General features: G+C 37.4%; 1 long non-coding RNA gene across 3 annotated transcripts in view; it reads left to right on the top strand.

The window, feature by feature from the left end:
* The first annotated feature begins 4,188 nt into the window (after positions 1-4,188).
* Positions 4,189-15,003, top strand: part of LOC307171315 — a 135,825-nt gene continuing 125,010 nt past the window's right edge. For all 3 annotated transcript variants that reach the window (XR_013823529.1, XR_013823530.1, XR_013823531.1), the window contains exon 1: positions 4,189-4,271. This is a non-coding gene — a long non-coding RNA (uncharacterized lncRNA). The remainder of the gene's footprint in view (positions 4,272-15,003) is intronic.

The following is a 15,003-nucleotide window of genomic DNA, read 5'->3' as shown; positions in this document are numbered from 1 at the left end:
CCAAAAATGAAAATTAGCCCATGATTTACTCACCCTGAAGCCATCCTAGGTGTATATGACATTCTTCTTTCAGACGAATACAATCGGAGTTATATTTAAAAATGTCCTAGCTCTTCCAAGCCTTATAATGGGAGTCAATGGGTATATTTTTTTGGAAGTCCATCAAAGTGTATCCATCCATTATAAAAGTGCTCAACGCGGCTCTGCGGGGGTTAATAAAGGCCTTCTGAAGTGAATGGATGTGTTTGTGTAAGAAAAATAACAACTAAAATAACTAGCTTCCGGCAGACGGCCTACGCAAGTCAACTTAATGCCAAAAGAACAACCCTTGAACTTGACGCACAACGTAATGAGGAACGTCGTTGCCCAGCCGTTTGTTTGAACCGCGAGAGTATGCTACTCCCACGTCATACATCTTCAAGTGTTACTCTTTTGGCGTAGGTCGACTTGCATATGGCTGTCTGCCGGAAGCTATTTAGTCGATAAAGTTTTAAATAAGGATTTTTTCTTACACAGACGCATCGCTTCACTTCAGAAGGCCTTTATTAACCCCCGCAGAGCCGTGTTGAGCACTTTTATCATGGATGAATGCGCTTTGATGTACTTCCAAAAAAATATACCCATTGACTCCCATTATAAGGCTTGGAAGAGCCAGGACATTTTTAATATAACTCCTATTGTATTCCTCTGAAAGAAGAATGTCATATACAGCTAGCTAGGATGGCTTCAGGGTGAGTAAATCATGGGCTAATTTTCATTTTTGGGTGAACTATCCCTTTAACATCTATTGTAGGCCTACTTGTGATGATTTCTTCTATTGGCTGCAGCTGCTGTATTGGTGTAATTGATCAGTGCATGTCTTTTTTCAGGGAATAAAGATCTATGCAGGAAACAAATGGTCATGAGATGAGTTTGAACACATTAGCATTTCATTGAAAGTTCATTTCTTGTTCTATTTCCATAGAAAGTATATTATAAATACACTGGTACAGACTATTACTTCAGGAACCACAAACTCACAGTGGAGAATTTATTTTTAATGCAAAGTGTATGGTAGCCTCATCTTTTATATTTTCAATTCCATTTATTTATTTAGTAGACACTTGTATCCAATGGTGCATACAAATGAAAATAGGCTGAAGCAATTAAAGGAAGAACACAATACAAGTAGCACTACCATACTAATGTTCTACAGTAGAAGTACAGGTGGAGATAATGAGCAACATCTGACCTCTTGACTAAGCTCATCTATCTGTTAACTAGCCTTCTGTTTGGAGGGAAGAACTCTCAATCTCTTTTTCTTGCTGTCACTTTCCCACATATCTATTGATTTTCAGAGAGGGTCCACTTATCTATATTCTGCTCTCTGATATGATGAACACTGGAGCCCTGTTGCACTCCAAACTGGGGGGAATGGAGCTTGTAATAGAGATGAAATTGAATCTACGTCAATTTCTCTGATAATACATCTCCCAAAAGCCAAGAGACTCCAAAATGAGTGGACTTGTTTTCTTTAACCTCTCAGCATTTTACCATCTAAATTTTTTCAATGGTCTCAACCCACCAACGATATTATATATTATGCTGGTCACATGCTGTTGTAATAAACTAGTTGCAGGGGGTTATTCGGTTTGTGCTATAGTTGACAGAACTTTGCAGATATAAGATTTTTTTTCTAAAATTAAAGAAAATTCTATTTAAACTCAATGAAGTATTTAGATTTTAGAAATACATTTTATATAAGTTGACTTTTTTAATTTTTTTTTGAACAGAAGAATCACTCACCATTTCAAAATCAGACACTGCAAAAAATAAATAAATAAATAAATACATTTTAAGCAAACTTAATTATAGGGTGCACACAATCTTTGTGTGAGATTGCTTTCCCTTAATGGATAAAATATGATTCTGCAAAGAAAATTTTTGGAGTATAATTATCATCAATGGAAATGAAATGTACCCTAAATTATAGAATAACTGATATCACAGCAATGCATTTATTTTATTTTCCCTCCTAATAATTATCCCTCCTAACAATTTCAGCATGCCCAGGAACGAGCCAAATTTTCCCACTTTTTCCAACTGACAAAATGTGAATCAAGATCTGAAACAATCTGGCCACACTCCCTCTCTCAGCTGTAGGGAATTAAAATGGGGGGATCAAAGGATGAGAGAGTTAATCTACCTCAGAGTGAAAGAGAAAGACGATGAGAGAGAGAGGGAAAGAGGAAAAGTGTTTGAACAAAGGTGTTTGCGGCTGGCCTGCGAAAACGGATCAGTGTCTTGCTTACAGCATTCTTACCCCCCCCCCCCCATCCTTTCCCCTCCCCCCCATCCTTTCCCCTCCCCCCATCCTTTCCCCTCCCATCAGACAGGAAGCAGTTGGTCTGTGCAAAAGGTGCACAGATGAGGAGACTAAATAAGGCATTAGATGCCCACTCAAAGGCTTTGTTGTTGATCCTCCAGGTCAGCGCAGAGCCCTTGTGGCCTGTGACCTGCCCAGAGCTGTGCTGCTTTGCTAGGCTTTGAGTAGATTTAGCACAAGGGATAATGCATGAATTTGGGCACAGCCACATGTGCTGAAGGCTCAATTCTATCGACGAGGATGTTTGTCAGCAGTGCTGGAGATTACTTACAAATTGTAATCCATTACTGATTTCAAATTACATGATGAAAACTGCAGTTAGTAACGCAATCCATTACATTACACATTTAAAGTAACATAATCTGACTAAGACTTAGTATAGCCTAACAACACATGAGTTGTGGATTCATTTGCTACTTTGGATCTTTTCTTAGACATTTTTGGAGCTCAACAGAATACATAAACGGTTGCATTGAATTGAATGAGACGAGTGTAGATAAGAATGGATTCATGAATGTTTTTGCACATTTTTTCCCCCCTGCTTGTGTTTCATGCAATGAAAGTGAATAGTGACTGGGGTTGCATTATGCCTGAGATCTGCTTTTGGTTTCTACAGACAGAAAGACAAATAGTTTTGGAACGTCACAAGGCTGAGGAAATTATTTTCCCAATGATCACTTTCATAACATTACTAAAATGTGTACTTTGCAGGGATCTTGGCATAGTATGCTGAAAAACTAGTTTGAACAGGAATGAAAACCTCTTCTAGACCTGAAAATCATTTAAGTGCCTGGACCATCTACCGGAAACAAGGAAAAAAGAACCCTGGCAGAAAACGAAGCTGTTGGAACTTTTTACTACCTCAAATGTCCTTTGTGAATATTTTATTTATATTGATTGCATTTTATGTTGAAACGAAGTATTGACCAACAGAAAGTGACTTCTGTCTGAGCTTCATACATTACGTCGTTATTAGAATTGACCTTTTTGCCCATGTAATTTCACTGAAATTTCGCAAATGTGCCTGCACCTTTACTCTCTTCCGTTGCAACATAAAATGCAATCAATATAAATAAAATATTCACAAGGGACATTTGAGGTAATTAATGAGCAACATTAGCCTTTACCCAATAGTAGACCTAAGGTCGCGTTTTCGTTCCAAATTTGTCACCCCACAGTTGAACAACGTGTACCGAATTGTTCACAAACGAGCCATCTCTAGTAAATTGTCATGCGATCTCAAAATTTATAGGCTGCTAATTTAAAACTGTTTCTCAGAACAACTGTTTTATTTATTTATTATTATTTTAAAATTTTAATTGCGTTTCTAATGAGGTGAATTGAGTCCACCTTTAACGCACTATCAGGACTGTGTTATTGAAGCATAACTGAGGGCTCCGAAATGGAAATAAATATATGAACAACTTAATTTAAGCACACCAAGCTTAACTTTAAAATTAGAAAATAAACGTCCATCAGGATTACGTGAGCTCTGTGGAATAGAGGAGTATGCTGCATGTTATTTGTGTCTGTCAAAACGAGAAATATTGAAGAGAAACTTAGAAAGGTGGGAGTGGAAGAACTAAAGCTTAAAAATATACTTATGAAGCAGAGAGTGTATTTCATCATTTGAAGAAAACAGAGCTAATTAAGAGAATTTAGATTTAAGTCGTTATGAAATGAGTAAACTGGTCCACACTTCAACAAAATAGATGAAGATAATTCACCCTAACGTTGATGACACCCGCCATAAAACCGAAGAAGGACTCTCCGTTAGAGAGAGAAGGCATACGTTATTGTCACCTGTCCAGTAGAGGGCGATATGAAACAGCATTAAGATGTGGCGTGAGTCATTTTCATGTGCAACAGTTGTAGAGTATCGAGGAACATGTGGAAGTTGGAACAGGTAGGATATGAAATGTGTATGTTTGTTTGTTGCTCTTATTATTTCCTCCCCAGGGGCCTGTACCATGATGGTAGAACAAACTCAGATTAGTTACGAGTTGACAAAACCAAACCTAATCAACCAGGCTTTGTTGGTACCTTGATGCTGATCATCAACTTTCTCTGTCAACTCAGGCTTTGATCCTGAGTTTAGGAGTTTAGGTGTGACATCAGAACAGCCAATCACATGCTGAGAAAAAGTGAAACTGCACATTTACACTGCAAGAAGAAAATATCTGTCTATGAAAGAGGACAACTAAGAAAAAGTCTTGCTATAGCAGTGCAAGTAAAAGTTGTGAAGTTAGTTAATACAGTTGATAAAGTTATAGAGATAATTGAACATTTAAGCTCACATGTCATTTTATAGCTTTATCTATTGATTCTAACATGTATTTATATTACCTTTATATATTTATTCATTAAAACTGCACGTTATAATAATTGATACACTAAAATTGTGCATGTGTGATCGATGAAGGGTATAATAATTACATAAATAATATCAAAGACAAACAAAATATTCTAAATAAGCATTACTAAAAGACGATTTTGTATTTAAATATCATTTGCTATGTAGTGACCTTTAATTTGGAGTAGAAACAGGTTGAGTGACTTTATCGCATCAGACTTGTGTCACTTTGCTCACAGCTGATTGGTCCAAGTTCAGTTTGCGTTTCCCAAAAGCATCGTTAGTCAACTACACTCACCTAAAGGATTATTAGGAACACCTGTTCAATTTCTCATTAATGCAATTATCTAATCAACCAATCACATGGCAGTTGCTTCAATGCATTTAGGGGTGTGGTCCTGGTCAAGACAATCTCCTGAACTCCAAACTGAATGTCAGAATGGGAAAGAAAGGTGATTTAAGCAATTTTGAGCGTGGCATGGTTGTTGGTGCCAGACGGGCCGGTCTGAGTATTTCACAATCTGCTCAGTTACTGGGATTTTCACGCACAACCATTTCTAGGGTTTACAAAGAATGGTGTGAAAAGGGAAAAACATCCAGTATGCGGCAGTCCTGTGGGCGAAAATGCCTTGTTGATGCTAGAGGTCAGAGGAGAATGGGCCGACTGATTCAAGCTGATAGAAGAGCAACTTTGACTGAAATAACCACTCGTTACAACCGAGGTATGCAGCAAAGCATTTGTGAAGCCACAACACGCACAACCTTGAGGCAGATGGGCTACAACAGCAGAAGACCCCACCGGGTACCACTCATCTCCACTACAAATAGGAAAAAGAGGCTACAATTTGCACAAGCTCACCAAAATTGGACAGTTGAAGACTGGAAAAATGTTGCCTGGTCTGATGAGTCTCGATTTCTGTTGAGACATTCAGATGGTAGAGTCAGAATTTGGCGTAAACAGAATGAGAACATGGATCCATCATGCCTTGTTACCACTGTGCAGGCTGGTGGTGGTGGTGTAATGGTGTGGGGGATGTTTTCTTGGCACACTTTAGGCCCCTTAGTGCCAATTGGGCATCGTTTAAATGCCACAGCCTACCTGAGCATTGTTTCTGACCATGTCCATCCCTTTATGACCACCATGTACCCATCCTCTGATGGCTACTTCCAGCAGGATAATGCACCATGTCACAAAGCTCGAATCATTTCAAATTGGTTTCTTGAACATGACAATGAGTTCACTGTACTAAAATGGCCCCCACAGTCACCAGATCTCAACCCAATAGAGCATCTTTGGGATGTGGTGGAACAGGAGCTTCGTGCCCTGGATGTGCATCCCACAAATCTCCATCAACTGCAAGATGCTATCCTATCAATATGGGCCAACATTTCTAAAGAATGCTTTCAGCACCTTGTTGATTCAATGCCACGTAGAATTAAGGCAGTTCTGAAGGCGAAAGGGGGTCAAACACAGTATTAGTATGGGGTTCCTAATAATCCTTTAGGTGCGTGTATGTTCGCAAGTTCCGTCATTATCAGCATAGTTCAACGAGTCAGTGTTTCCCAAAACCATCATTCTAACGAACATTCGCAAACAGCATCGCAAAGTTGTGTAGTTGGAACAGCTCTCGGCCTGTGGTTAGAAGCATAGTTTCTAGTTTGCATGACATGTGCATGACATGCTTGACTTAAGAAATCCTTATCTTGAGCAAAATAAGCAAGCTGACATTCACTACAACCTGTTTTTTATTTAGAATACATACAAATGTCATTTACGTCTTTTAGTTTGTCAAGAGATTTAAAGCACAGTGCTCTACTAGTACTAGTCATTTTTCAAACACAGTCTTTGCAAATTAAACCATCGTCATCACAGATACCATTCTCTTCACCACAGCTCTCATTAAGCCAGGCAGAACATGGCTCACATTTTACCCATTCCTCAGTAGCCTTAGGGTCATTTGGGTCACCATAGTGGGTGTTGCAGACTTTGCAAGGTGATTTGCTTCTCTTGCCCTGCTTTTTTTCCCCTTTTGGTTGCTTGCTGCCCGGGTATTTGCTGGTTGCTTGCTGAATGACTTTTTTGTTTGAATATATTCAATGTGTTGCTCACTTGAGAGGTTATATGATGGTGGCTTCACTCTCTTTCTGATGGCCCTCTCCCTTTGCGGCACTGAGATCAAGTCAGTGAATGTGACCGATCTCACAAACTGAACAGAAAGAAAATAACAAAAAGAGCCTATGTTATTGCAAGAAATAGAATAATTATTTGGTGTACATTTTTATATGATTAGGCACTAAATTGTGTGTGTGTGTGCTCGCATGTGTGCATGCGTATGTTTGCGTGAGCATGCATGTGTAACATGTCATGTAGCCTAAGTTTGAAAGTAGTATAAAATATCACTTACTGTGGTGGAAGGTCCCTCATCCTGGGAGTGGGTTTCTTCCTGTGGTGTGAACTGATTGAAGAGGTCATTATCTTCTTCCGGTACATCCTCCAACACAACCTCTTGAAACGCTACCTTCTCATCTTCTGTCTCCTCTCATTTCCTCTGCATTCCTTTCTCCTCACCTGTTCACTCACTTCCTGTCTCCTCAGCTTGTCTCCTCTCTCATCCTTCCTTCTCCTCTCACTTCCTCTCTCTTTCCTTCTCCCTTTCTCCTCTCCTCTCGCTTCCTTCTCGTTTGCCATACTCACTGTAAATAAAATATCTACTACCATTATTACTGTTGGGGGGGGGGGGGGGGGGGGTCATGGTGAGTGTGTGTGTGTGTGTGTTGTGTGTGTAATGTATGTCTTGTTCATTCTATGTTCATTCTCATCTGAACTTCTGTTCATTTTGAGTTCATTTTCACCTATACTTCTAAACCAGCTCTTTTTTCTTCAATTTCTGTTTTTACTATTCCTGCTCTTGCTGCTGCTTCAGGGGCTTGGCCCCGTTTCGCTGCTTGCAGCTATATTTCCACTTGTTCCTTAACCTGTAACCAAGAATACTTAACACACACAGACACACACACACACACACTCACCATGACCCCCCCCCCCCCCCCCCCCCCAACAGTAATAATGGTAGTAGATATTTTATGTGTAGTTATGTCTAGAGTGTATCATTTTAATGACATTCTGTTTTCCTCTTTTGTGCACTTTTACATAATACACCAACACTTGTATCTATTCCCAAGAAAGTGGTGGCTGAAATATGTGCAGTAAGTGGACATTTTCTAACTTTCCATAACTCTACTTAATTTATACTTGTATGCTTTAAGGCTGCAATATAAGTTGCAGGATTCCACATCTACAGAAAGGCCTAAAGAAGAGTCTGCACAGACAGAGGAGACATAGGCCTACAGGTGGGCAGTGTATAGACAACTTTTCCTTTTTATTTGTTGCATGAGGCATGTGTCTAATATCTCTTGTTGCAGGCACTTGACCACTGGCTTTTCTTTACAAAGAACAATTGAAATAAAACTCAAGGAACTAAGCATATTTGTCTTTTATTAAAACATTTAATGAAAAGTGTTTTTTTTTTTTTGGCAATGTTGTGTAAAATGGCACATACAGCAATGTCACAGGCCCTGTCAGGTGTGCAACCCTCAGACTTTTCAGACACTGACATCTTCCCTTTAGTTAGCCAAAGTTAATTTCATTGTGTGCCCTTGTCCTGGCTAGAGCTGCATTGTAACTGGTTTGGGTCAGGGAATGGGGTCATAAAACACCTGTCTGCAGGCAGGAACATGTCATAATCACCTATGAAAAAATGCAGTTCTGTTAGGATCAGCATAAGTGTATGCAATACAGTGAGCTTGATATTTAATTGTGGAACTTTCCTTACCACTTTTTAAATAATGTGCATAAATGTGAATCTCTGAAAATTCTTAAGTCATGCACAGATACTGGCCATTTTGCTTTCACATTTGTGATATGGAAGATTTTAGTCAACTGCCTTTTTTTTTAAATTTGATATAATATTACTAATCTAGAATATTAAAAATCACAATAGTAACTGCGTAGCACGTTTACATTGTGAACCCCCTTTCTGTTCACATAATCCCCTTCATTGAGGCCTTGATGGCAGTCTATGGTCTAGTCTATGGTACCAATCACGTTAGTGAAGCATGAGTGAAACATAATCGGCATGGTCATGATTGCATGATCTTCATAAAAAATTATTGAAAAAAAAAAAAAAACTGCTTTAAAAAAAATCTGCTTTACAACATTGGATCTTAAGTGGCTTGGAAATGCCACAAAAAAAACTAAAACTGTTTTTTAAACCTAAAAGTGGCAGGTAAACTCCGAATGACACGACAGACAGCACTTTCCATCAAGCTCTCCGCATCTCCAATAGTGTAAAGGAAAGAGCCACTCGCAAAATAATCTTAGGGCAAGGCAAACAGTCTGTGCTGTAGTTAAAGCCCGACTCCGACAAGTCAAAAATAAATGTGCGTTTCCAACAAATTAATAATGTAAACGACAATCTCACGAGTCACGAGAAAAAATATATAGCCTATCTCAGAAAGTGCACTATTGCGCTGCGCTGGACTTACCGTATCAGTTCCGCTTATAAAGCCGCAATCTAATCCTGTTTACATGAAATAAACCTGCTCCCGAGCAGGTTTAAGTTTACGGACCTGTTGCTATTACAGCAAGTCCAGGATGAGCTTTGAAGAACCAACAATCCAAGATCATGCCAAATCATCAACAATCAAATCCAGCTAACTGAGTTAGCGACATACGAAGAACGGGCCCCTGTTACTTGTCAAGCACAGTTATGACAACAGTTTGAAATAGCCTACTTTGCAGTCATTGGCTCTAAATTCCAGAGGGGCTGGGCCTGGGACCCCCAAACCTTAAATTGCCCATTTTACCCGATGGCCCATTTTACCTGAAGTTTCACCACTTAGGTAAAGTTGGTTTTATATTCGCATATTCGCACATTCGCGGACTTCCGCGTTCAATAACTCGTGAACTAAACGTTGTTGCTACAGAAAACACCTATCACATATAACTACAGATAAAACACCAGAAGCTACAACATAATTTTCCTCAAAACGATCTTTCCTTCGCACTGGACAAAATACATTGATCTCTATGCGCAGGCTGCTAAGAAGGGACCATCTGCAAAGTGCAAACCTGAAGGAAAGCTCGTTTTGAGGAAGATTTAAATATTAAAACAATGTTATTTGTGTAGGAACAATATTCAGCTCACGAGATATTGAACGCGGAACTCCGCGAATATGCATATATTAAACCAACTTTACCCAAGTTGCAGACTTGATCATGTCGGACCTCAGTACCACATACGTGGACAGCACCATGAACATAGTCAAGTAAAAAAAATAATAATAATTTTGCCAACCAGGGTAAAAATATTTTCAGGTTTGATATTTGCTGCGTATTCTAGACTGATTTAGTGTACTTTTGTGTAGGCTACTGTACATACATTACGCAAATATGTTTTATGTAAAAGTTACATTAATTCACCAAAGGGATTTTTTTCATGTTCCAAAGGTAGTGCTTTCCTATTGACCAGACTGACTTACTACAGGTGAAATTTTGACAAAACCTCCTTTACAGTACAATAAACAAATAAGTTTAAGAAAAAATTACAGTAATTCACCTAAAGTATTTTTTCCTGTTCCAAAGGCTGTAGTGCTTTCCTAGTGACCACACTGACTTACTACAGGTGGAATTTTGACAATACCTCCCTTACTGTAAGTATAGTATATTATTATATATAAACATATTATTATTTAAAAAATTAAAAAAAATTCTCCCTTTTTCATGTTCCAATGGTTATAGTATGTTCCTAGTGATCACTCAATTACTGTTGTTCCTTGTACAACACAATTCTTTCATTGATTAAAAAAATGCAGATATTTTAGGTTAATCATATTTTCAACATTATAAATAAGCAACACCCTTATTGTAATGATTCAAGTTAAGTTTTTGTTATGAAGTCCTGAAGAAGTGGATTCTGGAACACACTGCTGCTTCAATGTATATCTAATGAGTGATTATAATCAAGGTATTAATCAATAGTTTTCCTTCTATATATCAAATGAGTTGAATGACTTCTCTAGGCTTATGAGATTTTACTTTGTTATAGAAATTACCAGTGTGATTATTTGATATCTGAGGTGTAACGTAAGGGTCTGGCCCATGCCAGGAATGCAGTAACAGTGCTTGCTCATTTAGCCTGGCTTCCAGAGATGAAATATGGACTTCTAACAGGTGTCACTACATCCATCTGCTTTTCTAGGCTACCCTGATAGCAATGGTCTCAGGAGTCATTGAAACCTATAGTTGAGAGACCATTTCTTAGTTAAAGTCTTTACTTTACAGTTAGATTTAAAGTATCCTCTCCTTGAGAGAAAGAACATGTTATCTTAATGTTTTGAGAAGACTCTCCTCCTCACCAAATCCAGTCTTGAAGAAACTGTGTCTGTGTGTGTTAGTATTCTTTGTTACAGGTTAAGGAACAAGTGGAAATATAGCTGCAAGCAGCGAAACGGGCCAAGCCCCTGAAGCAGCAGCAAGAGCAGGAATAGTAAAAACAGCAGAAATTGAAGAAAAAAGAGCTGGTTTAGAAGTATAGGTGAAAATGAACTCAAAATGAACAGAAGTTCAGATGAGAATGAACATAGAATGAACAAGACATACATTAATCCAAGAGGAAGAAAGAACGTTGAACGTAGTACAACGTTGAATAATAAAGGAATCGACATGACACAACATTACACACAATTTTTTAAAATCATGCCATGTGGGGCTCGAACCCATTATCGCTGGGTCCAGATACCTGTCACTCATATCATTGTGCCACTGGGAAGTTGTGTTTTTGGCAAGATGAAGAAGGTCCAATAGTTCAAGTGAGAAGCAATTCAAAATGAATAATTTTTGTATAAATTTGCTGCATGTTGTATTTATCGAGTTCGTTCACATAAAGGCACCATGTCTGGAACAGAAGCAACTTTTCCACCACTTAAGGCCACAATACCTCTTGCGATCTGGGAATGTGCCACACAGCATTCAAACCCACAACTGGAATGGTTCATGGTTCATGCTAACCAATAAGCATGCTAAGCTAACTACCATAAGGCAACAAATACAGGTCAGATTTGGAGAAAAATATATCGGGAACGGTAGCAAAAATCAAAAATCTGTTCAGTCACTTCTGTGTGGCTCGGTCCAAAGATCATCTGAACCAATTTTCGTAAAAATTGAACAAAATTTGAATGAGGATAGCACAAAAAATTGAACACTGTACTTTTCAAAATGGCCACTATCAACTAAGATATTGATTGTGATTACCATAATGAGTGGAATCAGGTGTACTAAGTTTCATTTTGCATCTATTTACATTCACATCTACATCAAAGGGTTCAAAAGCTATAACCCTTTTAATGTTGCATTTTTGAACTGGTGGTGGCGCTATAGAGTTGGTCCTACAGACTCAAAAATTGGTCCAATTACTATTCATTACAATCACTACAAGTGTGGAAGGTCACGACGTGCCTAAATTCAGGGTCCGAATGTCAGCCGCATAATTGATGGAGATATGCTTCAGTCTATCTATGTGTAGAAAATGTGTGATTATTTATTAGCCAATCAGAATCATTCAACCTGAAGCAATGACAAAGCTTAGACCTTGGTGAAGGGTATAATTGCTGTGATTTTTGTAAATGTAAGGGGAAGCGGCCTACTTTTTATCACTGGAGTAATCACTCCTTGTGATTCTTGAAGCTGACTTCTGCCTGATGAAACTGCAAACTATCTTCAGTAAAATTTCCTTTAATTTATTATAATTCTGACTCTTGTCTTAAATTGACTGCACTTCTAACGCCTGGTCTTAATAAATCCTATCTGGTCCTTGGGTCTTTAACTCTAAGTCCCAAAATACAGATATACAGTGGTAATCCATATTGAAACAAGGACAATAAAGCAGAAGTTTCAGCAGATATTCTTTAATGATGTTCCACTGTTTAAGGTACACAGTGAGCACAACCATTGGGCATCTTTTCCAGGTAGCTTGTCTGGTGATAGTCCAATGCAGCATACATTGGGTACCATCTTTGGCACTGTTCACATTGGTAAACATGACAAGGATTAATTATGTAACAAACCACTAACAGTTATAGTATGTGTGTTAACCAATTACATAACGCAATGAATAAATATTAAATAACATGTTCAATTGCTTAAATATTTTTTGTTTACCCAAAGTAGTCCTGACTGAAAACATTTTAAAAAATTGTATTCAAACACACACATTTGTTTTACTTAAACTTTTACATCACTTCACTAAACGAAAATATAGTAAAGTAAAAAGTACTTGACAAAACAATCAGTTAAAGGGTTTATGATAATATAAGAACAACTTAGAGAGGATCAACAAACCAAGAGAGGATTAACAACAGCAAACAGTAGTTGAACAGTAATTGAAATATTACTCTAACCATGAGGAATTAATTACAACTTTTATGTATAATCCCAGTGGTATTCCATGAACAATTAGAAAGATAATAGAAATAAAACAGTGCACTGTACAGTATCTGGAATGCCTCCATGATCTTGCTGTTCATTATTTGTCAGATTTGCTGCACCAATGCGTACAAGTTCAGTCACTACTGTTAATAATAATGTAGCCCCTATTAATGTTCTACAACCTTAAACAAACAAAAAAATTTACAGTATTATATTATTATGTAAAACAGTATAATTAGGTATTGTCAAAATTTCACCTGTAGTAAGTCAGTTTGGTCACTAGGAAAGCACTACAGCCTTTGGAACATGAAAAAATACTTTAGGGGAATAACAGTAATTTTTTTATAAACATATTTCATTATTGTACATACAGTAAAGGAGGTATTGTCATAATTTCACCTGTAGAAAGTCAGTCTGGTCATTAGGAAAGCACTACAGCCTTTGGAACATGAAAAAATACTTTAGGTGAATTACAGTAATTTTTTCATAAACTTATTTGATAATTGTACATACAGTAAGGGAGTTATAGTCAAAATTTCACCTGTAGTAAGTCAGTCTGGTCACTAGTAAAGCACTACAGCCTTTGGAACATGAAAAAATACTTTAGGTGAATTACAGTAATTTTTTTATAAACATATTTCATTATTGTACATACAGTAAGGGAGTTATAGTCAAAATTTCACCTGTAGTAAGTCAGTCTGGTCATTAGGAAAGTATTACAACCTTTGGGATATATTAAAAAAAAACACTATAGGTGATTTACAGTTTAGCCTATGTCATAAACATATGTAATAAACATGTAATAATATCCTCATTACATAAACATATTTGATAATTGTACAGTAAGGGAGGTATTGTCAAAATTTCACCTGTAGTAAGTCAGTCTGGTCTGTAGGAAAACACTACAGCCTTTGGAACACGAAAAAATACTTAGGGTGAATTACAGTAATTTTTTCATAAACATATTTGTCAACTGTACATATAGTAAGGGACTTTTTGTCAAAATTTCACCTGTAGTAAGTCAGTCTGGTCTGTAGGAAAACACTACAGCCTTTGGAACACGAAAAAATACTTAGGGTGAATTACAGTAATTAAAAAAAAAACATATTTGTCAACTGTACGTACAGTAAGGGACTTTTTGTCAAAATTTCACCTGTAGTAAGTCAGTGTGGTCACTAGGAACATGCTACAACCTTCAGATAGTAAAAAAAATCCCTTTGGTGAATTAATGTAATTTTATTCTAAAAATATTTATGTACATTATGTACAGTGAGGCAGGTTTCCTAAATACAATCATTATAATGCTCTTTTTATTGTTGCTAAAGTACAATCAATAGCATTAGAACACATAATGTGAGAGAGATTTGCTGGTACATCTGTACTTTGCAAAAATGTAGTTGTCTGTTTGCACACAATGGAAAAAAATAGAACTTTTTAGACGGTCCCTATCTTCTTTACTACACACATTGAATGTTCAGTGACATTCGCCACTTTGTATGCCATTAAAACAATATTTGCCCATTTTGATCGATTGTGGAGAGTGTTGTAGTTCACCATCTTTGTCCTAAAGATCATGTAGCTGCTTTTATTTAGCAAAAATGTGCTTTATTGCGCTTGTTATTGAGACAGTTTTTAAGCAAAAAAGTGCGAATGTGCGAATATAAAACCAACTTTACCTAAGTGATATAACCCTATATAAGATCGAGCCTATGACTGAATCTGGAAATAAAGCAATTTAACTGAGAAAAATGAGAAATAGTCCTCAGATGTCATGTCTGTAATTATAGCAAAACATCTAGCGTT

This window comes from Squalius cephalus (genome assembly GCF_949319135.1).
Source record: "Squalius cephalus genome assembly, chromosome: 14".
In the NCBI taxonomy this organism is placed as follows: Eukaryota; Metazoa; Chordata; class Actinopteri; order Cypriniformes; family Leuciscidae; genus Squalius; species Squalius cephalus.
Note: the sequence above shows the minus strand (reverse complement) of the source record. Positions and strands in the feature narration are given on the sequence as shown.